The 26,078-nt window shown below is 47.7% G+C and overlaps 2 long non-coding RNA genes across 2 annotated transcripts; one reads left to right on the top strand and one right to left on the bottom strand.

Annotated features, from left to right (window-relative positions):
- The first annotated feature begins 4,479 nt into the window (after positions 1-4,479).
- Positions 4,480-24,438, top strand: LOC131513762 (uncharacterized). The gene is made up of 4 exons (XR_009262772.1): positions 4,480-5,048; positions 6,565-6,626; positions 12,222-13,168; positions 23,405-24,438. It is a non-coding gene; the product is annotated as an uncharacterized LOC131513762 (long non-coding RNA).
- On the bottom strand, positions 12,867-25,778 carry LOC131513763 (uncharacterized). The gene is made up of 3 exons (XR_009262773.1): positions 25,666-25,778; positions 19,273-19,571; positions 12,867-12,973 (listed from the first exon to the last, which is right to left on the bottom strand). It is a non-coding gene; the product is annotated as an uncharacterized LOC131513763 (long non-coding RNA).
- Between the last annotated feature and the right edge of the window lie 300 nt (positions 25,779-26,078).

Below are 26,078 nucleotides of genomic sequence, written 5' to 3'. Positions count from 1 at the left end.
TAGTTAAGAGTCTGTTTCTTGGTTTGTCTCTCTGTCTCTCTCTTTCCACCCCCCCCCCCCTTGCTTATTTGTTTTGTTTCTTAAATTCCATAAATGAGTGAAATAATATGGTCTTCATCTTTCTCTGACTGGCTTATTTCACTTAGCATTATATTCCGGCTCTGTGCATGTTGTTGCAAATGGCTAGATTGCATTCTTTTTTATGGCTGAGTAATATTCCATTCTATATAGATACTACATCTTTTTTTAAGTTTATTTTTGAGAGAGAGCGAGCATGCATGTGTGTGAGTGGGGGAGGGGCAGGGAGAGAGGAAGAGAGAGAATCCCAAGCAGGCTTCCTGCGGTCAGCACAGAACCCAACTCGAGGCCCCATCCCATGAGCTGCGACATCGTGACCTGAGCCGAAATCAAGAGTCAGATGCTTAACCGATTGAGCCACCCAGGCATCCCTCCATCTTTAACTTTTTGAGGAATATCCACTCTGTTTTCCACAGGGGGCTGCGCCAGTTTGCATTCCCACCGACGGTGCATGGGGTTTCCTTTTTCTCTGCAGTCTCGCCAACACCTGTTATTTCTTGTGTTGATTTTAGCCGTTCTGACAGGCGTGAGATGATATCTCACTGTAGTTCTGACTGCATTCCCCTGATGGTTAGTGACGTTAAGCAACTTTCCATGTGTGTGTTGGCCATCTGGATGTCTTCTTTGAAGAAATGTCTGTTCATGTCTTCTGCCCATTTTTCAATGGTGTCATTTGATTTTTGGGTGTGGAGCTGTATCAGTTCTTTGTATGTTTCCGATACTCACCCTTTATCAAATTTATCACTTGAAAATATCTCCCCCCATTCAGTAGATTGTCTTTTAATTGTGTTGCTTGTTTCCTTCACTGTTCAGACACTTTTTCTCTTGATGGAGTCCCCATAGTTTATCTTTGTTTTTGTTTCCTTTGCCTCAGGAGACGTATCTAGAAAAATGCTGCTATGGCTGATGTCTGAGACGTTACCGCCTGGGCTCTCTTCTAGGGTTTTTAATGGTTTCGGGTCTCACATTTAGGTCTTTAATGCATTTTGAATTTATTCTTGTGTATCGTGTAAGAAAGTGGTGCAGTTTCATTCTTTTGCACGTAGCTGTCCAGCTCTCCCAACACCATTTGTTGAGGAGACTGTTTTTTTACCCATTGGATATTCTTTCCTGCTTTGTCGAAGATTAATTGACCATATAATTATGGGTTATTTCTGGGCTTTCTGTTCTATACCATTGATCCATGTGTCTCTTTTTAGGCCAGTACCATACTGTTTTAATTACTACCAATTTGTAATATAACTTGAAATCTGGGATCGTGATACCTCTAGTTTTGTTTTTCTTTTTCAAGATTGCTTTGGCTATTGGAGGTCTTTTGTGGTTCCATGCAAATTTTAGGACTGTTCTATTTCTGTGAAAAATGCTGTTGGTGTTTTGATAGAGACTGCATTAAATCTGTACATTATTTTGGGCGGTGTAGATAGTTGAACAATATTTGTTCTCCCAATCTACGAGCACGGAATATCCTTCCATTTCTTTGTATTGCATTGAATTTCTTTCATCAGCGCCATAGTTTTCAGAGTACAGGTCTTTTACCTCTGGTTAAGTTTATTCCTAGATAGTTTGTTGTTCTTTTTTTTTTTTAATTTTTTTTTAACGTTTATTTATTTTTGAGACAGAGAGAGACAGAGCATGAACGGGGGAGGGTCAGAGAGAGGGAGACACAGAATCCGAAAGAGGCTCCAGGCTCTGAGCGGTCAGCACAGAGCCTGACGCGGGGCTCGAACTCACAAACCGTGAGATCATGACCTGAGCCGAAGTCGGACACTTAACCGACTGAGCCACCCAGGCGCCCCGATAGTTTGTTGTTCTTGGTGCAACCGTAAACGGGATTGTTTTCTTAATTTCACATTCTGCCAGTTCATTATTAGTGGATAGGAACATAACAGATTTCTGTACGTTGATTTTGTATCCTGGGACCTCACTGAATTCATTCATCCGTTCTAGCAGTGTTTTGGGGAGTCTCTCAGGTTTTCTATATATAGTATCATGTCACCTGCAAATAGCGAACGCTTGACTTCTTCCTTGCTGATTTCGGTGCCTTTTATTTCTTTCTGTTGGCTGCTTGCTGTGGCTAAGACTTCCAATACTATGTTGGACAAAAGTGGCAAGAGTGGACATCCTGGTCTTTTTCTTGATCTTAAGGGAAACTCTCAGTTTTTCACCTTTGAGGCTGGTGTTGGCTATGGGTATTTTACATAAGGCCTTTATTACATGGAGGTGTGTTCCCTCTAGACCTACTTTGCAGAGGTTTTTTTTTTTTTAAATCATGAATGGATGTTGTACTTTGTCAAATGCTTTTCTGCATCTATCAAAATGATCATATGGTTTTATCCTTTCTCTTATTGATGTGACGTATCACGTTGATTATTTTGCAAATACTGAACCACCCTTTCATCCCAGGAATAAATCCCACTTGATTGTGGCGTGTATTATTTTTTAAATATATTGTTGCATTCAGTTGGCTAATATTTTGTTGAGGATTTTTTTTAAATCTATATTCATGAAAGATATTGGCCTATAGTTCTCTTTTTTGTTGGTGTCTTTATCTGGTTTTGGTATCAGGGTGATCTCTGGCCTCAAATGAACTTGGAAGTTTTCCTTCCTCTGGTGTTTAAGAATGGGTGTTAGGGGCGCCTGGGGGGCTCAGTCAGTGAAGCGTCTGACTTCGGCTCAGGTCATGATCGCACGGTCTGTGAGTTCGAGCCCTGTGTCGGGCTCTGTGCTGACAGCTCAGAGCCTGGAGACTGCTTTGGATTCTGTGTCTCCCCTACTCTCTGCCCTTCCCCTGCTCATGCTCTGTCTCTGTTTCTCAACAATAAACAAACATTTAAAAAATTTTAAAAGAACACGTGCTAACTCTTCTTTTAAATGTTTGGTCGAATTTGCCTGTGAACAGGTCCTGAATTCCTGTTTTTGGGGGAGGTTTTTGATTACTGATTCAGTTTCACTGCTGGTTAGCAAGTTCTTTCTTGCCCTCTGAAACATCTCTCTGAGATAAAGGCAAAGTCTAGAGAGTCAGTAAAGAAAATTAGGGGTGCTGATAACTTTCTCTGCCTTGATTCAGAGGCCCTTAATTTCCCATCAGCATCAGAAATTGTTTTGAGGCACTTGTCTGCAGCGGGCTCTGAGCTACCTGTCCCCCTCATTTCTCCTGCACAATGTGCCACTGGGCTTTGGGAAAGCCTTTTCTGGGTTTCTCTTTCTCCGCTTGTAAAATGGGCACGTGGATCTTTACCTGCCCTACCGCATAAAGCTGTTATTAGGTTACCTGGAACGCGCTCCAGTGCTCTGAGCTTTTTACAAAAAAAATTTTTTCCGTGTTTTCCTGTCGTACAAATTCTTGTGGGCTTGATACAAAAAAAAAAAAAATGCATTCCCTCAGACATTTGTATTCAGTATTATTGAGCCCTTTGCAGCAGCCGTCAGCCTCACAGAGCATGCGAAGATACTTCTGGTGGTGTGGAAAATACCACCTTGGAAGCCAGAGAAATAAATGTCGGCATCAAGGGTATTGTTGTTTTTAAGGAGAGAAAAATCTGTCCGTCGCATGCTGCAAATAAACACCAGTAAGGTGACAATTTGTCACAAGAGGATCGATCACATTTAGTTAGAGTAACCTGTACAGGGAGTCAAGATCCACATGCTTAGGGCTGCCGCACAGCATTTGGAACCCTGGAGGAGAAGTCAGTGTCTACAGACGTGATCGTGACAGTATTTACAGAGTAAAGGCAAGGCAAGACATGCTAGGGGTGTGTGTGTGTGTGTGTGTGTGTGTGTGTGTGTGTGTGATTTTTTTCTTTAGTCTTCCCAAGGAATAACGAATTCACTAATAAACCTATTACACAACCAATCCGAATGAATACATACCTGCTGATACAAATTAGCAACAATAGTTGTTTACCTGTGTCTAGACCTTTACAGGTTACAAAGCGTCTCAGGGTTTCTGCCAACAATTGAGTACACGAGAATTGATTTACGCGGTGATTTTTACCAATAGCCTAGCGGTCCTCACTCAGCCTTAGATACTCCAGAAGTGCTCTTGGTCTCTCTCTCTGTTTCTTTTTAAATTTTATTTTTTATTTTTTAAAATTTACATCCAAATTAGTTAGCATAGAGTGCAACCATGATTTCAGGAGTAGATCCCTTAGTGCCCCTGACCCATTTAGCCCATCCCCCCTCCCACAACCCCTCCAGTAACCCTGTTTGTCCTCCATATTTAAGAGTCTCTTCTGTTTTGTCCCCCTCTCTGTTTTTATATTATTTTTGTTTCCCTTTCCTTATGTTCATCTGTTTTGTCTCTTAAAGTCCTCATATGAGTGAAGTCATGTGATATTTGTCTTTCTCTTAGTAATTTCACTCAGCATAATACCCTCCAGTTCCATCCATGTAGTTGCAAATGGCAAGATTTCATCCTTTTTGCTTGCCGAGTAATACTCCATTGTATATATAAACCACATCTTCTTTATCCATTCATCCATCGATGGACATTTGGGCTCCTTCCATACTTTGGCTATTGTGGATAGTGCTGCTATAAACCTGGGGGTGCCTGTGTCCCTTCGAAACAGCACACCTGTATCCCATGGATAAATGCCTAGTAGTGCCATTGCTGGGTCATAGGGTAGTTCTATTTTTAGTTTCTTGAGGAACCTCCATACTGTTTTCCATGGTGGCTGCACCAGCTTGCATTCCCATGGTCTCTATCTCTGTTGACTCAAACCTTTCCAGAAGAATATTGGACTAGCTTTCAAAGTTCCCAGTTGTCTCATGATTATAGAGCCTGCATTCCTGACAACCCTGGAGTCAGTTCAGAATTAAACCCGCTGCTGTATCTCTCTTCCGACACAGGATGTGGAAAGCTCTCTGGCTGCAGGCAGGACCTTGCACTTACCCATGTGTTTGGGCCCTGAGTATATACCGAATTTCCAGCTAGCGATGAGGCGCCCCTCTGTGGACGTGTTCAAAGACAGGTATGCCATCTGCTTAGAGGTGATTACAGACAGGTATGGAAGATTGTCCTAGAGAACTATTCTATCGTACAGCTTGACTGGTTGCCCATCAACCTGTTCTCTTCCTAGGTGTCAAACCAAGTACCCTTCCCAACCTCCCTCGAGGCCTTCAACTTCTTTTTTATGAAGTCATTGAGATTTCCGGGTTTATTTGTTTTAGCAGCTAGCAGTTATTACCTTGCCTAATCTGAGAACCTTTAAGGTTCCATCTAATCCTGAGATTCTTGGATTCTAAATCTTGAGAGACAACACTGTGTTATGATTACCTGTCCCTCTCTCATCACTTACAATTGATCCTTCCTGTGTTTTCTCTCCTTCTGGTTTTCCACAGGATTTCCATTCCTTTTTTTTTTTTTTTTAGTTTGTTTATTTATTTTGAGAGAGACAGAGACAGCGCAAGTGGGAGAGGGGCAGAGAGAGAGGGAGAGACAGAAAATCCCAAGCAGGCTCCGTGCTGCCAGCACAGAGCCCAATGTGGGGCTCGAACTCACAAAACTGTGAGATCATGACCTGAGCCGAAACCAAGAGTCAGATGCTTAACTGACTGAGCCACCCAGGCGCCCCCGCTATTACTTTTCATCCTTATTGGGCTTTGGATTCACTCATGGGCAGGGAACTGGCTAGTGTTAGTAACCGGGCTCAAAAGCAAGCATGCTTCCCGCACACATTCAGCCTGCTGCTGGGTAGCTGAGTACATGAGGCAAAGCCACGCATGGAAACAAGGGTGACACAGCCCCAGGATGTGGTAATGACAGATGACATTGGACCTGATGTGAAGATGGGGCAAGGGTGGTGGAATCAGTGGGACCACGGTGCCTGCCACGGGAGGCACCTGCAGACGCCCGCTGGCCTCTGCTTTCCCGAACAACATCACTGAAGCGGAGTTCTAGGGGCGCCTGGGGGGCTCAGTCAGTTGAGCGTCCGACTTCGGCTCAGGTCACGATCTCGCGGTCCGTGAGTTCGAGCCCCGCGTCGGGCTCTGGGCTGACAGCTCGGAGTCTGGAGCCTGCTTCGGATTCTGTGTCTCCCTCTCTCTCTGCCCAACCCCCCCCCCCCGCCCACTCACACTCTGTCTCTCTGTCTCTCTCTCTCTCAAAAATAAATAGCCATTAAAAAAAATTTTTTTGAAGCAGAGTTCTAGTTCCCTACACATCCACTTGCTGAGAAGCCAAGTAAGCAAGCACTAAATGACTCTAACGTTCCCTCCGGCGTTTCCAAGTGGGTCCCTAATACCTTGTACAATCGTTAACTAATTAATAGAAGTGGAAGGTTCAGAACTTGGGAGAAGGACTTAATGAAAATTGTTTTGAATGGTAACTAATTATTGATAAGCCAAGGGAATCAGATCTAATTAGCATGAACCTCTTCCTGAGAAATCGGGTGTCGGGGTTTAGAACCAGTTTGCGGAGGGCTAGCTTTCCAAGGGAAAATCATCTCAAAGTGCGTTTTAATGAAAATTTCTGTTTTTGTTTTGCAGCCTTTAAAAAAATCATCATCATCATCATCATCATCATCATCAGATTTAGAATCTGAATGAAGGTGAGCATTCTGGCTTAAGAGATGGAAACCCTTGACCAACACCCCGATTCTTATTTTTAATGTATATAATAGAGTATGATGAATAAGCCTGCTCAGCCTTTCATCCAGGGTGGTGTGTGTGTGTGTGTGTGTGTGTGTGTGTGTGTATGTGTGTGAGGGAGAGGGAGGGAGGGAGAGATTTTATTTAAGACTTAGATACAATCACTTTTAATCACATAATATTTGTCAATTACCCAATCAACACATGATCATGTTCTAATACACAAATATGAATAGTGCAGTACTTTATTTAAAAGTGTGCATTGTTGGGGTGCCTTGGTGGCTCAGTCGGTTAAGCGGCCGACTTTGGCTCAGGTCATGATCTCACAGTCTCTGAGTTCGAGCCCCGGGTCAGGTTCTCTGCTGTCAGCTCAGAGCCTAGAGACTTCTTTGGATTCTGTGTCTCCCTCTCTTTCTGCCTCTCTCTCTCTCTCTCTCAAAAAGAAAGAAACATTAAAAAAAACTTGTAAGTGTGCGTTGTTTGAGGGGTGTCTAGATGGCTCAGTTGGTTAAGCGTTTGACTCTTGGTTTTGGCTCAGGTCTCACGGTTTGTGAGTTTGAACCCCGTGTCGGGCTCTGGGCTGACAGTGTGGAACCTGCTTGGGATTCTGTCTCTGTCCCTCTCTGCCCCTCCCTGGCTCTCTCTTGCTCCCTCTCAAAATAAATAAATAAACTGAAGCACCTGGGTGGCTTAGTCGGTTAAGCGCCGACTTCAGCTCAGGTCATGATCTCGCGGTCCGTGAGTTCGAGCCCCGTGTCGGGCTCTGTGCTGACGGCTCAGAGCCTGGAGCCTGCTTCGGATTCTGGGTCTCCCTCTCTCTCTCTGCCCCTCCCCCACTCAGGCTCTGTCTCTCTCTGTCTCTCAAAAATGAATAAACGCTAAAAATTTTTAAAAAATAAATAAATAAATAAACTTAAAAAGAAGTCTGCATTGTTCGAATATATTTATTCACCTGAAGCTTTTTAATAAAGTGCTTCCTATGTGGAATTCGATTATTTTAATTAGCCCTGAAGGTGAGGCAGTTACTGGACTGTGACATATAGTATTTGAAGGTTTTTTCTCCCTCTTCATTTACTTTCTGATGTTGCATAAGCTACTCACAAATATCAGTTGCTGTTGACATCCAAACCAATAAATATAATTAGCACAACACAGCAGAGGCTGAAGCTTTTAATTAACCTTCAGGGACTGTTCTGAGATCACAGGTGTAAAAAGAAAAAAAAAAAATAGAGGCAGGAAGTTCCCCGAGAAAGGTAACACATCCATTTTCTCCTGACTTTGGGGCGTGTCACCACAGGGCAGGGCGACCTCTGACCCACCAATGTAAGGCAGTAGATGACAATGGGGAAAAAAACCCCACGCAATGACCCTGCCCTGCTAAAAAGAACAGTAACATCCCCAAACTGTGTCAGCGTGATTAGTTTAGAATTCCAAAAACCCACAAGCCCCCCGCAAAGTTATGAGTTGTGCCACGTTCCCTCCTTCTTTCTGACACCTTCTCTTCACTCGGGGTCCCTTCCTCCCCTGCCCCAGGACCTGGTGCCCCCTTGCTGCTCCCTCCCTTCCCGGGGTGTGAAAAGGGCGCCCTGCCCTTGCAGGCGGCCCATAAACCCTCCCCCTCCCTCCCCTCCCCGGGCCCAGGCCCACCTGTTGGCTCACCCGTCCCTTGCACACCATCTAGACTCCTCTGCCTGCCTGTGTCAGATGCAAAACAAACCACAAGGTAGGTTGCATGTGGAAAGCTTAATATAAAGATGTATTAACTACAACAGGGGAGGAAGTCACGCGGAGGTAAAGAAACCCCTGCAAAACACCATAAGGCTAGTGGAGAGCACCGGTGGAAGAGCCGGGAAGGGGACCCCTCTCTTAGGCTGCGCTTCTGACGGTGCCGGAGAGGGTGCAGTCGCAACCTTCTGGGTGGGCAAGAAGGAGACACCCGTCCGCGGTGGAGGTGGGTGGAGGTCGGCAGGAGAGCTCACAGAAGGCAGAGGGGCGTCAGAAGGCTGCTCTCCAGCCGGGCAGTGCAAGGATTGGGGTGCTGGGTGCTACATCAGGAGCTCTGTGGCCAGGTGGTCACCATGGGCAACCAAGGGGCTGGGGCTGGGTGGAGGCTGCTGGGTGTAGGACTGGGGCCAGCCACTGGGAGCCAGGCAGCCCCAGAGGAGATGAGACAGCAGCAGACGAGGAACCACAAAGAGAAGCTCCTTCCTCCTGCTGGACCCAGAGCTCTGTGCTGACACAGCTTGCGTTTGCTGCGAACGAGAGCTGCTTCCAGCTCCTTTATCACAGAGCAGTTGAAGAAGCGAGGCGTTGAGGCTGAGAGCAACAGATCAACAGCCGGCCCCTGACCTTGACTGCTCCCCAGTCTGGCTTACACGGCTTTACGAATTCTATTTCTCAGCACACACCCTCCAACTTTTCAGTTGGGCTGCTTAATCGTCTCTGTCCAAGTGCTGATCTTTCTGGCCTAGGGGGAGTGTTCTTCCTTCTCTCTTCTGACCAAACTCTACCCATTCTGTAGGTCTGGCTCAAGACCCCGCCAGGCAGCCATGAACCGTCTCCTAACTATTCTGTTGTAGGTCAGTCAGTTCTGCCACATCTGATTCTTGTCATTTCCTGATTACCTCCCCAGTAAGACTGTAAGCTCTTTGAGAACAAGGACATTGTCTCTCTGGCCCATTTTCTATGGTGCCTGAAATAATGCCTTGTCCTCATAGACCCCTAATTGATATTATGCTGTGATTGATTGATGACCTGGAAATTTCAGGGTTGGGGATCTAGTCAGGGAATGCTTGGAGGTCTCTGGAAAAAAATTCAGCCTCCACTCCTTTCTGTCCTCATCCCCAGATGAGGATCTGAGTCTGAGTGCTTATAAGAGATTGAGAGCCTCCTTGACATGCAGCCTTACTTCTTTTCTTCCTGGAATTGGGAAACACCATCATGGCAACCCACCCAGCTGCTAACAGCATGTAACTTCCTCGGTAATTCCGTGTACCGAGGGAAGGAGATGTAATGAGGTCACATTACAACGAAAATGATTTTTCATACTTTGACCTGAGTCTGGTTGCGAAAGAATGTCTTCCTCTCTTTATCGCTTTTAAGAAACAGAGTTGCTTTCATAATAGAGACTTATTTCTCAAGATGAAATACTAGAGATCATAAAGAGGTGGACAAAGAGAATGACCCGAGTGCTTTATAAGGGACACTTCATTGGATCGATGCTGTTTTGTCTTACTACTTTGTGTTTTCCCAAATGGCCAGTAAGTGATTCTCGAATCACTGTGATCTTAGCCTCAATAGCCAGGGCTAGGCTATATCAAAAGCTTTGGCCTGTGCAACGAGTCACTTGTTGTTTACCAAGCAAGGCTCTTCCGTCACTTTCCTTTTATATCTGAGTGCCATCTTCCCTGACTACCTCCTCCTACCATTAGACTGAGCTGATTGTCTTCTTTTGTATTTTCTTAGCATTAAAAAAAGAGAGAGAGAATACACATCACTACGTATGGTAATTATTAGTTAATCCCTTGTCATTCTGGAGTGTGCTGTCTTTAGCTCCGTATCCCCAGGATGTAAACCAGTGACTTACACATAGGAAATGCTCAATAAATATGACTTGAATGAACGGATGGTTGGTTGAATGATGGAGCAGTCTTGCTGCTTTGGGTGGCAAACATCAATCACCCAATTTGACCTCTTTTAACCACACAAGAACATTTTTCAGCTCGTGTAGTCAGGAAGATCAAAGGGTACGGCTTCTGGCTTCAGGTAGGAGTGGACCCAGGGATTCAAATTCTGTCATCAGGACTCTTTCCTTCTTTCAGTATATCTTGGTTTCTGCTGACATCCAAATTTACCTCATTCTCAATGAAGATCTCCCCATACGGCCTGCCTAAATAAATAAACAAACACGTAGACAAATCCACTGAAGGTTCTAGCTCAGGGTTTCTCACTGTGGAGGTATTGACAGTTTGGAACTGCTAATCCTTTGTCGTGTGGGACTCTCCCATGCATTGCGGGACAGTTACCACCTCTAGCCTCCAGCCGTCAAATGACACGAGGGATTCCATAAAATGTGACCTATTAAATATGCCCCCCCTTTCCCACTTTCACATACTCCTTAGGGAGATAATAGGGCCTCTGGCTGAGATTCCAAAGAAGATGGCTTGACTCCCTGTCACCTGTTTTCCATTATTAGTTCTTGAGAAGGATTCTGATTGGCTCTGCTTAGGTTGTGTTTCTTCCCCTGGACCAATCACGGTGTTTGATGTATTGAGTTTGGTCTAATCTGATTGGCCAAGACGTTAATTACCTACTGGTGCACAGCAGATTATTCCAACCCTTAGCAGCTTCAAGCATTTGTTATCTCAAGTGATTTCGGTGGGACAGGAATCTGGGAGCAGCTTGGTAGGGTGGTTCTGACTCTGGGCCTCTCACAAGGAGGCAGTCAAGCTGTTGTCTTCCCAAGGCTCTTGGGGGGTTGGTGGATCCACTTCCGAGGGCACCCATGTGGTTGCTTGTAGGCCTCAGTTTCTTACTGGCTGTGGGTTCGCTGACCGAATGGCCTCTCCATAGGCTGCATGAATGTCCTTTCCAAAGACAGCTGGTTTCACAGAGTGACTGATTGGAGAAAGAAGAGGAGAGGAAAGGAAGGGAGGGGAGGGGAGAGCCCAGTATCACACCGCAGTCTTTTATAACCTGATCTTGGGAGTGACACACCATCCTTTCTGCCCTGTTCTGTTGGTCACACAGACCAGCTCTGGTACGCCGTGCCTGAGCCTACACCAGGGTATGAGCCCAGGAAGCAGGATCATTGGAGACCATTTGGAAGCTGCCTCCCTCTTCCTCAGACAACGAGGGTGCAGGGTGCGGACCACGCTCATTCCTGTGCCTGGAAGGCAGGATGACAGGAATGCCAGCCCTGGGGGATAGCTCAGCAGGCCGGGAGCTGCATTTCCCAAAAGGAAGTCCTGCGGTGTAGACAAAAAGTAGATAGATGGCTGCTACAAATGAATATTTAAATTCCCTGCGTCACCAACTCACTCAAGGCCGCACAGGGGCAGGTCTGGTGAAAACAGGGCTATGAATTATTTCTCTCTATCTCTAGATCACCCCTTGTCCCTTAAGAACATTTTTTTTTTTCTGCTGCGGACTGATGTTTCCCGGTCAGCATTTATTTACGCGAAGGCGCTCACAAGCGATTCAACTGCTGATTTAGAAGTAGGGCTTGTAGGTCTTGGGAGTAGACCAATATTTGAGTGTGCGTCTCTTATGTAAATTGTTCTGGCCGCTACTTACTTGTTTCTCCAAAGTTCTCCTTTCTCTGGTGCTCTTTAATTCTTTTGAGTTATAGCAGAGAGAAAGCATCGGCTATCTCCTCCTGGTAGGTTTCCACCAGGAAGAGGTAGGGTGAGGGACTGGAGCAGCGCCGGGAACAGGTGCCGCTGCACCCACTACGAGACACGAGGTATTTGGATTCTGTGCCGTTAGGATAGGTTTCCTGTAGGTGCGTTCCCCCAGAGACTACGTGGACTAAGTGAATGCCGTTTTCTCATTAGGGATTAATGGCGTCCGGAGGCAAGGTGATTTCTGAGACTTCGAGACTTCGGTCTTCGGTTGGAGTACCGCCAGCAGCTGAGCCATCCCGACACCCCACTGCTCTCAGGAACGAGAAGCCACTATTTGCCTTCTCGTCGCCCCGCCAGGAAGAAGCCTACCAGGTATCCTAGAACCCGTCCCAGACAGCCGATGGAAGCTTTGGCTCCCCCTCTCTCCAAGCTTTTGGAAAGTAATCGTAGCCCTGCAGAAAATGAGTGGCTCCTTTTTGAGATGGATTGAGAAGAAGCCTTGCTGAGGTTTAATCGCATAAACGGAGGCACGGCCTTCCCGCGCTCTCTCAACCGATGGAAACAAAGATGCTAAGTGTGAGGCTCTGTGTTCACTCACGCTTGATTTTGTGTAAACCCTGCATATCACATGGGGTACCTACGCATGGACAGTGAATGAGGAAGAAGATGCCTCCGACTTGGGGCAGCTCAGTAGATCACCAGGCAGAGACCAGCAATTGTCAGGTCTCCGCACGGGGCGTCTAGAAGACAGGCAAATTCACGCAGCCCGGCCAAAGGGTGCGGATTTACGCGCTGGCCTTTTCAACTGGTCTTCAAAACTGATTAAACGTTTGAAAGTGACACTCCTCCACGTTTCGTTTGTTCCTGATGATTCTCACTCCTTGAACTGTCCAAGCAGCTCAACAGAGAAGGGTAGAGAAGCTGAAGAAAACTACCATTGTCAGTAGATGCACGCTGTTCCCCTGCACAGGCGAAAAGGGAGAGAAGGGCAGAGCCACGTGGGTTAAATTGGCTGTCTTATGCTGGGTCTCACCAGGCTTGATGTTTTCGGTTTACATCTGCAATACCCGGAATACAGCAGATCACCCCCTTATCCACCGAGGATACGTTTTAGGACCCTGAGTGGGTGCCTGAAATGGTGGCGAGCAAAATCACAGGTAGAGGGAGGGTCTCCTGTATTTGGGTGACAAGTTATCTATGGCTAGCTGCAGTCAAAAAATGAGGGTCATGCCCAGGGGTACTGAGAGAAGTTTCAGTTAACCTTGATACCATCGCTGGAGGAATGAATGGGATATGTGCAGCCCCTCTCCGTGTCCGTGTTTCTCTCCTTACACGTAGGTGATGGCTGTTCTGCTGTCCCATGTTCCTGGCTCTGGTCCTCCCACTCCTGAGTGACCAACTGGCAGGGCTTGGATAGAAAGGAGTGGGAGGCCGATAGTTAAAGGTAGGGTCTCTGGCTCTGGACATAGGCAGTCCTGGGTTGTTATTATTATTATTATTATTATTATTTAATTTAAATTGAAGTTAGTTACCACACAGTATAGTCTTGGCTTCAGGAGTAGAACCCAGTGATTCATCTCTTACAAGTGATACCCAGGGCTCATCCCCAAAAGTGCCCTCCTCAATGCCCATCACCCATCTAGCCCATCCCCCCAGCCACCTCCCTTCCAGTAACCCTCAATTTGTTCTCTGCATTTAAGAGTCTAATGGTTTGCCTCCCTCTCTGTTTGTATCTTATTTTTCCTTCCCTTCCCCTACGTTCATCTGTTGTTTCTCAAATTCCACATATGAGTGAAATCATAGGATATCTGTCTTTCTCTGACTTTCTCTGTCTTATTTTGCTTAGCATGACACCCTCTAGTTCCATCCATGTTGTTGCAAATGGTAAGATTTCATTCTTTTTTTTTTTAATTAAAAAAAATATTTATTTGTTTTTGGGAGACAGAGAGACAGAGTGCAAGCAGGGGAGGGGCAGAGGGAGAGGGAAACACAGAATCCGAAGCAGGCTCCAGGCTCTGAGCTCCGAGCTCCGAGCTGTCAGCACAGAGCCTGACGTGGGGCTCGAACCCACAAAGCGTGAGATCACGACCTGGGCCGAAGTCAGACGCTTAACTGACTGAGCCACCCAAGCACCCCAGATTTCATTTTTTTTTTTATCATTGAGTAGTATTCCATTATTATGTATGTATATATACACGTGTACATACATACACGTATATACATTACATCTTCTTTATCCCCTCATCAGTAGATGGACATTTGGGCTCTTTCGGTAATTTGGCTACTGTTGATAGGGCTACTATAAATATTGGGGTGCATGTACCCCTTCACATCAGCATTTTTGTATCCTTGGGATAAATACCTAGGAGTACAATTGCTGGGTCATACAGCAATTCTATTTTTAATTTTTTGAGGAACCTCCATACTGTTTCCCAGAATGGCTGCACCAGTTTGCATTCCCACCAGGAAAGCACAAGAGATCCTCTCTCTCCGCATCCTCGCCAACATCTGTTGTTGCCTGAGTTGTTCATGTGAGCCATTCTGACAGGTGTGAGGTGGTATCTCATTGTGGTTTTGATTTGTATTTCCCTGATGAGGAGTGACGTTGAGCATTGTTTCCTGTGTCTCTTGGCCATCTGGATGTCTTCTTTGGAGAAGTGTCTATTCATGTTTCCCGCCCATGTCTTCACTGGATTATTTGTTTTTTGGGTGTTCGATTTAGTAAGTTCTTTCTAGATTTTGGATACTAACCCTTTATCCGCTATGTTATTTGAAAATATCTTCTCCATTCTATTTGTTGTTTCCTTCGCTGTGCAGAAGCTTTTTATCTTGATGAGGTCCCGATAGTTCATTTTTGCTTTTATTTCCCTTGCCTCCAGAGACATGTCAAGTAAGAAGTTGCCGCGGCTGAGGTCAAAGAGGTTGTTGCCTGTTTTCTCCTGTAGGATTTTGTTTCCTGTCTCACATTGAGGTCCATTTTGAGTTTATTTTTGTGTCTGGTGTAAGAAAGTGGTCCAGGTTCATTCTTCTGCATGTCGCTGTCCAGTTTTCCCAGCACCGTTTACTGAAGAGACTGTCTATTTCCATTGGATATTCTTTTCTGCTTTGTCAAAGATTAGTCGGCCATATATATGTGGGTCCATTTCTGGGTTCTCTATTCTATTCCTTCGATCAATGTGTCTGTTTTTGTGCCAATACCATAGACAGTCCTGGGTTCTACTTCTATTGGCTACGTGAGCTGGCACGAGTTACCTAACCTCGCTGGACTCTGTTTTCTTATGCTAACAATGGAGACAACCGTGGTACCTCTTTAACCCAGGGGGCTGAAGTGAGGACTAAGTCAGGGGATGCCGTGAATAGCATAGCTCAGGAAGGATCTACACTTCTAGCACCTGGTGTGATTCTCCTCATAACACTGCCTTCCACAGCCCCAGGGGCTCCGGAGGACAGGGTGGCTGAGCAGGAGGGCCCTTAACTGCTTACAGGGCCCCCTTCCCTCCTTAGCTCTTAGGGCTCAAAATCCAGCCTCGTTGCTGTTGTTCAATCGGTCTTTGTAGGTTTTCTTTCCGGGAGGAGGAGTTTGGGATGGCCCATGGCCTCATCTTAGGGAGTCGGGGGGACCTCTGGCACAGCTTTTGGAACCACCTGCCACTGGCAGTTTTACTGGAAAAACTGCCACATGATCTGCCTGACAAGGTTTGCTTCAGTGAAGCTTCGTAAGGCTGAAGGCAGACAATTTAGCCCACCTTTTGAGCAGGTGGGTTTTTTTTCATTAAATCAAAATGTATTTATTTTTTTATTTTACGAAAGAGAGGCTAATAATTGTGAAATGCAGCCTGTAAGGAGTAAGCAAAATACTTCTGTGTTTACTAAGCCTCGCGTTCATTAATTTCCTACTCGGATTTTTTTTCCCCCTTTTTTAAAATGGAAAAATAATTGTGTTCATTTCTTCCTCCCTGGGAGACCTTAAAGGACCTTAATATTGGGTCCTCTGCTGTTTCTCTTCTTCCTAAAGCTCTGCTTCAATCACATCAAAACATTGCAGTCTCGGCTTTAAAACCCAGTTAGGAATGAAATAGGGCCAGAGTCAGGGACCTGCCTTCTCACTGCCTGGGGCCCCACAGATTAGGGCAGGCTTTACCTTAAACACCCCAATATTGGCACTGAGTGTTTTAGGCACAGAGCCTGGCACCACACGTGGGCCCGCGTCCAGCCCTGGCCCTGCCACACGGGAGCCCCAGTGTCCAACTGAGCGCACCTGCGACCTGGCTGACCGGGGGCGGGGGAACCCAGAGAACAGGCACACGGCCATTGCCACCCCGAGCTTCTGTCCTGCAGGAGAGGTACAGGCATGAAACCAAGGCCACCGGAAACACATTCCTAACAGCTGCTGGGAGTGAGGACCCCCGAAAATCGAGGAACGGTTGAGCGGCATAGCGGGGACTCCTTCTCTGGATGCTGAAGGTCCAGTAAATCCCTTGAAAGAAGTGTTTGGGGAGCTCTTCCTTTGCAATCATATTTGAGACTGAACTGGGGGGAAATCGGAGGCTGGGGAAGTGAAGGAATTGATTAGCATCGCAGAGCAGTCCGTAGGCCGTTGGCAGGCCTGTCTGTAGGTGCTTTGGCGGAGAGAGCCGGGGTCCGGCCGGCCGGGCCTGGCCCCGCAGCCACGCACCTAGCGGCCCAGCAGCTGGCAGCCCAGGTGCTGGGGGAGGCCGCGGTCCTCCAGAGTCTGCAGCATCCGGGGCCTTTGGAGCCCAGCACCCCGGACCCTGCTGAGAGGCCGACCCCAGCCTCCCCATCCACTCCCCCAGGCCCCAGAGCTGCCCTTTCCATCCACCCCTTGGCTTGCTCCTGCCCCATCTCTTCTGCTCTCTCCCATCTAGCAAAAGCTTCTGCTCCACCTTGCCTTCCCTGGGTAGCCAGCCACTGCTTTCTGGAAGCTATGTGAAGGAAGCTTGCATGCGGCTTAGGACCTTTCCCAGGCAGGACGCTGGCCCCGCGCCTGTAATCAAAGATGGGTTCACATAGGGTTGTTGAATCCTGTCTACTTACTGATGGGCCTGGACTAAAGCTTTACCCAGGACTGAAGCTTAACCATTGTTTAGGTCTTTCCGCTTCTGGAACATTTTCCTTCGCTTCCTTCAGACAATGTCTAAATGACGCCACCCACTGGAGCAGTCCGGTCTCTGGCCCCGGCTAGGGTGAGTAAATGAATGATAGTGAAGGTAGCTTCTGGCGCCCACCCAGGGCATTTAATTCACTCGGGCGTCAGTGAGCTCACCTCTCAGGACCCGCACATTAGCGACCTCGAACTAATAACTTTCCTGGCAGAGGCAGAAGTGACAGCCCAGCTTGAACCATTAGGTCACTCTTGCCGGCGTAGACAGCCTCCGATGCTTTACCACTGCATCTGGATACATCCAGGGCGCTGTGCCCGGCCTGAACGTGCCGAACAGTCTGGCCCCTGTTGCCTTTCCAGCTTCTTTCCCCCACCCCACCCGCCTACCCCACCTGCATGGAGCCTGTGTTCTAAGAACACTGCGATCACTCTGTCCACTTTCCCGGACACCTCTGCATTTTCCCACTTCTGTGCCCTAACTGAAGGCATTCATTCACTGGAATGCCCTTCCCCCTTCCCTACCTGTTGAAATCCCATTATTCTCCAGCGCACAACGCAAAAGCCATCTCCTTGAGAAAGCCTTCCGAGATTTCCCGAGCCAGAAGCGAATCTGGGTTTTGTTGTGGCCTCTTGGGCTCTCAGCTCCTTGTCCATTTCAGGGTCAATTCCATCAGCCCTCATCTTTGGTGTGGGTCTTTAGCTTTCTGGACTGATTTTTGTTCCACAAACATCCACGGAAGGTCTTTGAGTTCCAACTGCTGTGTTAGATGCTGGCTGAATAAGGTTGAATAAGACTGAAAGTGTCTTTGAGGAGGTAGAAAAATCCGGTGGACAGACAGGCAGGTCAACATCTCATTACAATGAAATGGGCTAAGACAGAGAAATAGGGTCCTGGGAGGACTCGGGGATGCACAAGGCCCAGAGCCTGGTGTATCCAAGGAATTGTTACTAGCCTCTGAGTGGCCAGAAAAGGGGCTCGTGTAAGGACCATGTTGGAAAAAGAAGCTGGAAAACCATGTGTGTGATGGTTTATTTTATGTGTGAACTTGGCTGGGCCATGGTACCCAGATATTTGATCAAACGTTGTTCTACATGTTTTTTTTGTGAAGGTTTGTTTTAGATGAGATGAACATTTAAATCAGTGGACTTTGGGTAGAGCAGCATCGTGGGTGGGTCTCATCCAATCAGTTGAAGGCCTTAACGGCAGTAGGACTGGCCTTCCCGGAGGAAGAGGAAATTCTGCCAGAAGACTGCAACATCGCTTCTTCTCTGGGTCTCAACCTGCTGTCCTGTTCTGCAGATTTAGAGCTTGTCAGTCTCTGTATCCCCATGAGCCAATTCCTTAAAATCTCTCCCTCTCTCTCTCTCTCTCCTTCTCTTTCCACACATGCACGCGCATGCACACACCTCCACCCTCCTGGTTCTGTTTCTCTGGAGAGCTGTGACACAATACTGATCCCCGATTGTGAAGGAAGCTGGCAAGCATGCTGTTTCGCAGGCAGGAAGAAACCGCCGGAAGTCACTGAGCAGGGGAGTCACGGGTCAGAACTGTATTAATAAAGTCCCTGTCTGGGCCCAAATGTAGCTGTTATTTTGGGGTACCCAGAGACCTTAGGGTGCCCCGCCCCTCCCTGGCAGCAGCGGGGTCCTGTCATGTCAGCCATCAGGAAGGAGTTCTTGTCACAGTACCTGAGGCGCTTGGAAAGCTGTTACTTTCTTTCCATTCCCACAGACTCAGTTTGGACATTCATCAGCAGAAACCGCTGAGACCCTGTCCCACCCCATCTCTCCTGCTCTCTCCCATCTAGCAGAGGCTTCTGCTCCACCTTGCCTTCCCTGGGTAGCCAGCCACTGCGTTCTGGAAGCTGTGTGAAGGAAGCTTGCATGCAGCTTAGGACCTTTCCCAGGCAGGACGCTGGCCCCGGGCCGCGCCTGTAATCAAAGACGGGTTCACACAGGGTTGTTGAATCCTGTCTACTTACTGATGGGCCTGAGAAATGAGTGGCCCGCCCCTGGGGGAGGCTGGAGGAGCCAGGATATGGTTTATGGACTATAAGCTTTAGCACGGCCCTGCCTAGAGGGTGAGTAAGGGACTGGAACCCGAGGGGGGGGGATCAGCAGGGCCAAGGAGACGCTCACCTCCGTGGAGTGCATCTATGCTACAAGGGCAGGCGGTGCTGAGACTTGAGGCAGCTGGAGTTTGCAGGAGCCCAGAAGTTCAGGGTCACGGGTTCGTCGTTTGGGGCTGCAACTTAATTCCATACCACACTGGCTCGTGTGGCTAAGGATGCTGATTTTTTTCCTGTTGCTCTGAGTTCAGGCTCCGGGGCTAGAAGGGTCCCGTAGGAGATGTGGCCGTGGGAGGCTGGAGAAGGTGAAGGCAGGGGAAGTGAGGCAGGGCTCTCAGTCCTGGTATCATGTCGACTTTCTTAAATTAGCTGTGGGGAGAGGAAATAAGCAAGCAGAGCCAGAAAGTCAGCAGTCAGGCTTTTCCACACCATCTGTGATGGGATACAGAAGGCTGCCAAGAAAATCTAGGCGCCAGAGCTAATTGGTAAACTTGAGAGCAGAAGTCACACGCCATCCCACGAAACTGAGAGGCTTTCCTTTTCTTTTTTCTGTTTCCTTCCCTTCCTTCCGTCTTCCGTCCTCCCCTCCCCTCCCCTCCCCTCCCCTCCCCTCCCTTTTCCCCTTCCGTGCTTTCTTTTTTAAACACGTAGCTCTGTGGAGCCTCAAAGTAATGACACTGCTAAGAAAAATACAGATCTGAAGATTTGGTATAATAAGAAGGCACGTCCATAAACGAGGGAACCAGGATTAAGCTGAGTCACGTTTGACAGTTTAACTCAAGGCGGTGCTAGTTCAGGGTGTAGGAGTTCGACTTCTACAAACCTTGCTGCAAATTGGATTCCTAATTTGTGATAGCCTCCTCAGGGATATGGCTTTTCAGAGAAACTAATCACGATTGGACCGCTGCATGCATGCTTTAATTTCTTCATTTTATTACTGGTAACACAGAATAGTTTAACTGTGGCTCCTGTGCGGTCTCGTCTGGCATGACCAGACATCTGGTGTGGTAAGTGCTCCAAGCATGGGAAGGGTTAAGGAGTCTTTAGGCGAGTGCTTGAAGCTTTTGATCCTATCAAGATACTTCGAAGGCCGTAGAGAGGGTTTGCGGTTGTCAGGGGTGGAATATTTCCATCTTTCCCCGAGCAGATGAGGGAAGCAGCCTGTGCAGTTGTACGACCTGAGCTGAGTCGACAGCCAGAGGTTTACAGAGGCAGCCTCTGACTAGGCTTGTGTGAGTCAGAAACCTGTCCTCTTCCTGCCACATCGTCTTCTTCCTGCTGCCTCTTCGCAGGCTAAGGGGCTGGTGGAGTTTGCGGCTGGGACAGTAAGGAAGCGACCCGAATGCCTGCTGGGGGCTCGGGGTTGGGGGTGGGCAGCACGGAGGTGGGGGGCATTGACCCTGATTGGCTTTGAGCACGTTTCTCATTCCTTCATGCTTCTGTTTCTATGTACTCGGAAGTCTCGGCCGTGAGCCCTGCCCTGGCGACGTTGTGCCCAGGCACGGCATCCCCTGAGTACGACAGCTTACCTCGAAGCAAGGGCAGCCCATATGTGTCCTTTTTCTCCCGGTGCCTGTGCTCCTGTGTCAGGGCAGCCCGACAGCCCCACCTGATCCCCCGGCACCACCTCCAGGAGTCTGTTTTCGTCATCTTGCGCTTCCATTGGTGCATGGCCAACACAGTGGCCCGCCCGAGGACGCACTGGCTTGTCACGGTGGAGTGGGCGGGTTCACAAGTGTGGCCCCCGCTGCCTGGTCCAGGGGTCTTTCCTCCACCACCTTGGTGCTCAGAGGGGCATCTTCAAGGGGCCTCTCCTGTATCGGCTGTATAAGTATACCTTGCTTTTTTTTTTTCCTCTAGTTGATCTGATCCCTTTTTGGCGTTCTGTTGAGTGTGATTAAATATGACTTAAGTAGAATCATTGCCCAGGGAGTAGGAGACGGCTTGTTCCCTCACGGTTGATGCATCAAGTCCGTAACTGGTGTCCGCTTTGGCTGCATAGACTCTTGAGACATTAAAAATGAACAAAGACCATTGTTTCCTGTGACATGAAGACACAGCCAGTACTGTGTTCCTATTTGTGGTCAAATGGGGTTAAGTCCCGGGCTGAGAACCAGAAAACCTAGGTTCAAGTTCTAGCTGCTTGACTTTAGATGTGTCCCGTAACTTGGTTATCCTCAGTTTCTCCCTGTGCACACTGGAGATGCCTAGTGGAGACTCCTGGCAGGCGGCTGTGAGAATTCAGATAAGGTCATTCTTTGAAAGAGCTCTTCACTCTACAAAAGCTCAGACAGATGTCAGGCACGGAAGGTTAAAAAATAATCCACATGGTTTCTCCTCCAGGATCTGCAGCCTGGAAGCTCAGTCCCTTTCATGCTGGCAGTGAGAACTTGTCGCTTGTACACTACACCAGGCCCCCAAATGTGACCTGAAAGTTTGCACACTCTCACCACACCCCCACCTCCATGAGAATCACCAACAAAAGCGAAAAGGCTGATAGAATTGTGTTTCATTTCAAATGGTATAAAGGAAGGAAAAAAATGACTGCCTGCCTTAACACACTATTTTAAGCATGCTTTTCCTTCCTTCCTTCCTTCCTTCCTTCCTTCCTTCCTTCCTTCCTTCCTTTTTCCCTTCCTTCCTCCTTCCTTCTTCCTTCCTTCCTTCCTTCCTTCCTTCCTTCCTTCCTTCCTTCCTTCTTTCCTTCCTTCTTCCTTCCTTCCTTCCTTCCTTCCTTCCTTCCTTCCTTCCTCCTTCCTTCTTTCCTTCCTTCTTTCCTTCTTCCTTCCTCCTTCCTTCCTTCCTTCTTCCTTCCTTCCTTCTTCCTTCCTTCCTTCCTTCCTTCCTTCCTTCCTTCCTTCCATCTTTCTTCCTTCCTTCCTTCTTCCTTCCATCTTTCCTTCCTTCCTTCCTTCCTTCCTTCCTTCCGTCCTTCCTCCTTCCTTCCTTCTTTCCTTCCTTCTTTCCTTCTTCCTTCCTTCTTCCTTCCTTCTTTCCTTCCTTCTTTCCTTCTTCCTTCCTTCTTCCTTCCTTCCTTCCTTCCTTCCTTCCTTCCTTCCTTCCTTCTTTCCTTCCATCTTTCATTCTTCCTTCCTTCCTTCCTTCCTTCCTTCCTTCCTTCCTTCCTTCTTCCTTCCTTCTTCCTTCCTTCTTCCTTTCTTCCTTCTTCCTTCTGTCTTCCTTCCTTCTGTCTTCCTTCCTTCCTTCCTTCCTTCTTCCTTCCATCTTTCATTCCTTCCTTCCTTCCTTCCATCTTCCTTCCTTCCTTCCTTCCTTCTTCCTTCCATCTCTCATTCCTCCTTCCTTCCTTCTTTCCTTCCTTCCTTCCTTCCTCCTTCCTTCTTTCCTTCCTTCTTCCTTCCTTCTTCCTTCTGTCTTCCTTCCTTCCTTCCTTCCTTCCTTCCTTCCTTCCTTCTTCCTTCCATCTTTCATTCTTCCTTCCTTCCTTCCTTCCTTCCTTCCATCTTCCTTCCTTCTTTCCTTCCTTCTTCCTTCCTTCTTCCTTCCTTCCTTCTGTCTTCCTTCCTTCCTTCCTCCTTCCATCTTTCATCCTTCCTTCCTTCCTTCCTTCCTTCCTTCCTTCCTTCCATCTTCCTTCCTTCCTTCCTTCCTTCCTTCCTTCCTTCCTTCCATCTTCCTTCCTTCCTTCCTTCCTTCCTTCCTTCCTTCCTTCTTCCTTCCATCTTTCCTTCCATCTTCCTTCCTTCCTTCCTTCCTTCCTTCCTTCCTTCCTTCCTTCCTCCTTCCATCTTTCATCCTTCCTTCCTTCCTTCCTTCCTTCCTTCCTTCTTCCACCATCCATCCATCCATCCATCCATCCATGCTATTCCTTCCTCCCATCCATCCATCCATCCATCCATCGACTTTCATGGACCACCTGTTAGGCCAAAGTAAGCACACGGGGATATACAATTTATGAGGAGACAGTTTCTGTCTTAGTTGCTTGCTATAGTGAGGGACAAATGAGTAATCAAAAAACTAAAATGCTATACGACCAAGTTCTGTAAGTGATCAAGTCTTCTCTCTGTCTCCCTCCCTCCCATCTCCCTTCTTTCCATCCCTTTATTCTTTGCATAGAACAGTGTGCTCCAGGGGAGTCTAGAGTCTCTTTTTTTCATTTTCTAAACAACAACAACAACAACAACAACAACACCTATATGTGAAGGAGCTTTGAAGCCTGTACGGTTTCTTTTTCTCCACAGAGAGAAGACAGACTTCTTCATTATGTGCAGAATAACACTTTAATGGACTTTTTCTTTATGAAACTCATAAATCCCAGATCATCTTCTGGAATAAAGAATCTGAATGTTTCCCATAATTAAAATGTCTTCACTGAGGGCAGAATTGCAAATCTCAGATGATTTCCTTCTAGAAACAACTTTTTTCCGCCCTTCTGTGGAAGCCTCAGAAAAGATCCATCTGGACTCCAAGTTGGGAAGACACGGCCCTTTGGAAGCTGGGTTGGCCTTTTCACATCACCATGGGATAGGGCCTACGGAGAACGGCGTCCAATGGAAACCCAAGGAAGCCTTGGTGCATTGGCTCCAAGAGCAGCCGAAGCTTCTGTTATCCCCACGCTTTCACCAAAACCTTGTTAATTATTATAATCTGTATTTAGCATTAAGGGATGGTCCAGGGTTCAAGCTTGAGCAGAGCAGTTCTGGAAACAACAGAAACCCCGGAAAAGCTAGAGTCCGGTCCATGCGGGTGACTGGACGTGGGCCGGAGGAGCAGACAAGAACCAGACGGTGTCATCTGGGGCGTCATAGAATACAGGCCTTGGACCACTGTCTTCAAGGTGTTATTGAGCATGTGACTCATGTAAGCTAGAGGGGTCTGGGGCACTTGGGTGTCAGGCAAATTTACCTAGCAATTCCTTATGCTTTTATATGCATGGCATCCCACCCTGGAGTCACTGGCTCAAATTCTTGGCTAAAGGACACACAGAACATTCTTCTTATTGCTCTGATTTCCCTCTCCCCAGCCAGGTTGAACCTCCCTGCAGGCACCTGTCGCCTAACACGGTTTCCATAAATACCTCTTGAAGAGCAGCCCAGGGCCTCGAGTCCTGTAACCCCTTTTCCACAAAGCCTTTTGGAGGCACAACAGAACTGTGGCTTAGAAACTTAGGATCATAAAGCCAGAGAATTCAACCCGTCAGGAATAGCTTGCTTGTCGCCAGGTCTAACCCCCTGAGGATCCACTTGTTCCTTGTTTTTCTTTTCTCTTTTTCTATTTTTTTAACGTTTTATTTATTTATTTATTTATTTTATTTATTATTGAGAGACAGAGAGACACAGAACGTGAGCAGGGGAGGGGCAGAGGGAGAGGGACAGAATCCGAAGAGAGACACAGAGACACAGAGACACAGAATCCGAAACAGGCTCCAGGCTCCGAGCTGTCAGCACAGAGCCCGACGCGGGGCTCGAACTCACGGACCGCGAGATCATGACCTGAGCCGAAGTCGGAAGCTCAACCGAGAACGACTTTCCGTCTCCTTGTGAACACTGATGTTGCCATCCGGCACCACCCAGCAGAAGGGGTGGGGCTTGGTGCAAAGCCCTATGTCCTCTTGATCCTAAGGCCTCCAACTGGTCCACATCCAGAGATTCCAAAGAGGCAGCGGTGTGGGGGTCCCTGTTGTGATGTCCTGTATGGAGACTAGGACAGGCTGGCCTCATACCTCCAGAAAGGGAGAACTTTTCCTTTTTTCTTTTCTTTTCTTTTTTCTTTTTTCTTTTCTTTTCGTTTCTTTTCTTTTTTAAAAATCCCAGTTCCTTATTCCTGGAACCTAAAGAGTTCATCATTTTCTTGCTGTCTTCTTGGCTTCCTGTAGTGGGTTGAACGATGTTCTTCCCCAACCTCCCCCCCCGCCAAAGACATGACTACAAAGTGGATACCAGGAATTCGGGAAGGTGAATTTATTTGGTAAAAGAGTCTTTTTCAGAATAATTAAGGATCTCAAGATAAGATCATTCTGGATTATCCAAATGGCCACTGACTCCAATGACAAATGAGTATCCTTAAAAGAGACAGGAGAACAGCAGAGGGGAACACGCAGAGGAGAGGGGGCCACGTGAAGACAGAGGCAGAGGTCGGAGCAAGGCAGCCACGAGGCGAGGAAGGCTTGGGGCCACCGGAAGCTGGAAGAGGCAAGGAAGGGTCCTTCCCCAGAGCCTTCGGAGGGAGCGCGGCCATGCTGACCCCTCGATTTGGGACCTGAAGCCTCCAGAACAACGGGAGAAGACTGAAGCAACTTCTCTGTTGCTTCAAGCCACCAAGTTTGTGGTAATTTGCTACAGCGGTCCTAAGAGACCCAGACACCGACGCACAGACACGCGCACACACGGTTCTGCCCCCCAAAAGAATGGCAGAAAGAAAACTAAGTAGGGAGAAATACCCATATCCTGGTACTTCAGCTTGTGAAAACCTCATGTGTGCAGAAAAGCCCCATCTTCCCTACCTGAGGGAGGGATCCCTGGGAGGGATTGATTCTCTCCAAGTCTCTTTCTTTGCTCCCTCTCCCGGGTCAGAGAAAGGCCGCTGGGTTCACTCAGCTGCTTTAAACAGTTGCCCGCTTGTTTTGCTTCCAAACTCACATGCTCTCTCAATCACAGGGGAGCCTGGCTGAACAAAGCCTGACATGTCCTAGCTCTTGGGTCTGTGCCTGGAATCGACAACCCTCACCAGGCAGGCTGAACAAATCTCCGAGGATGTCCCCGCAGAATTCCCTCGGCTGCTTGGATGTGGCCCTCCCTTCCTTCCGTCCCCCGAAGACAGCACGGCGTGTCCGGAGGCTCCATGGTGAGCGAAGAATGTTCTCCAAGTGGAATCACACAGGCTGCCTCCATAGCCCTGGTGGCTTCAGGAGGTCAA

This window comes from Neofelis nebulosa, chromosome 6, assembly GCF_028018385.1.
Source record: "Neofelis nebulosa isolate mNeoNeb1 chromosome 6, mNeoNeb1.pri, whole genome shotgun sequence".
Taxonomy (NCBI): domain Eukaryota; kingdom Metazoa; phylum Chordata; class Mammalia; order Carnivora; family Felidae; genus Neofelis; species Neofelis nebulosa.
Note: the sequence above shows the minus strand (reverse complement) of the source record. Positions and strands in the feature narration are given on the sequence as shown.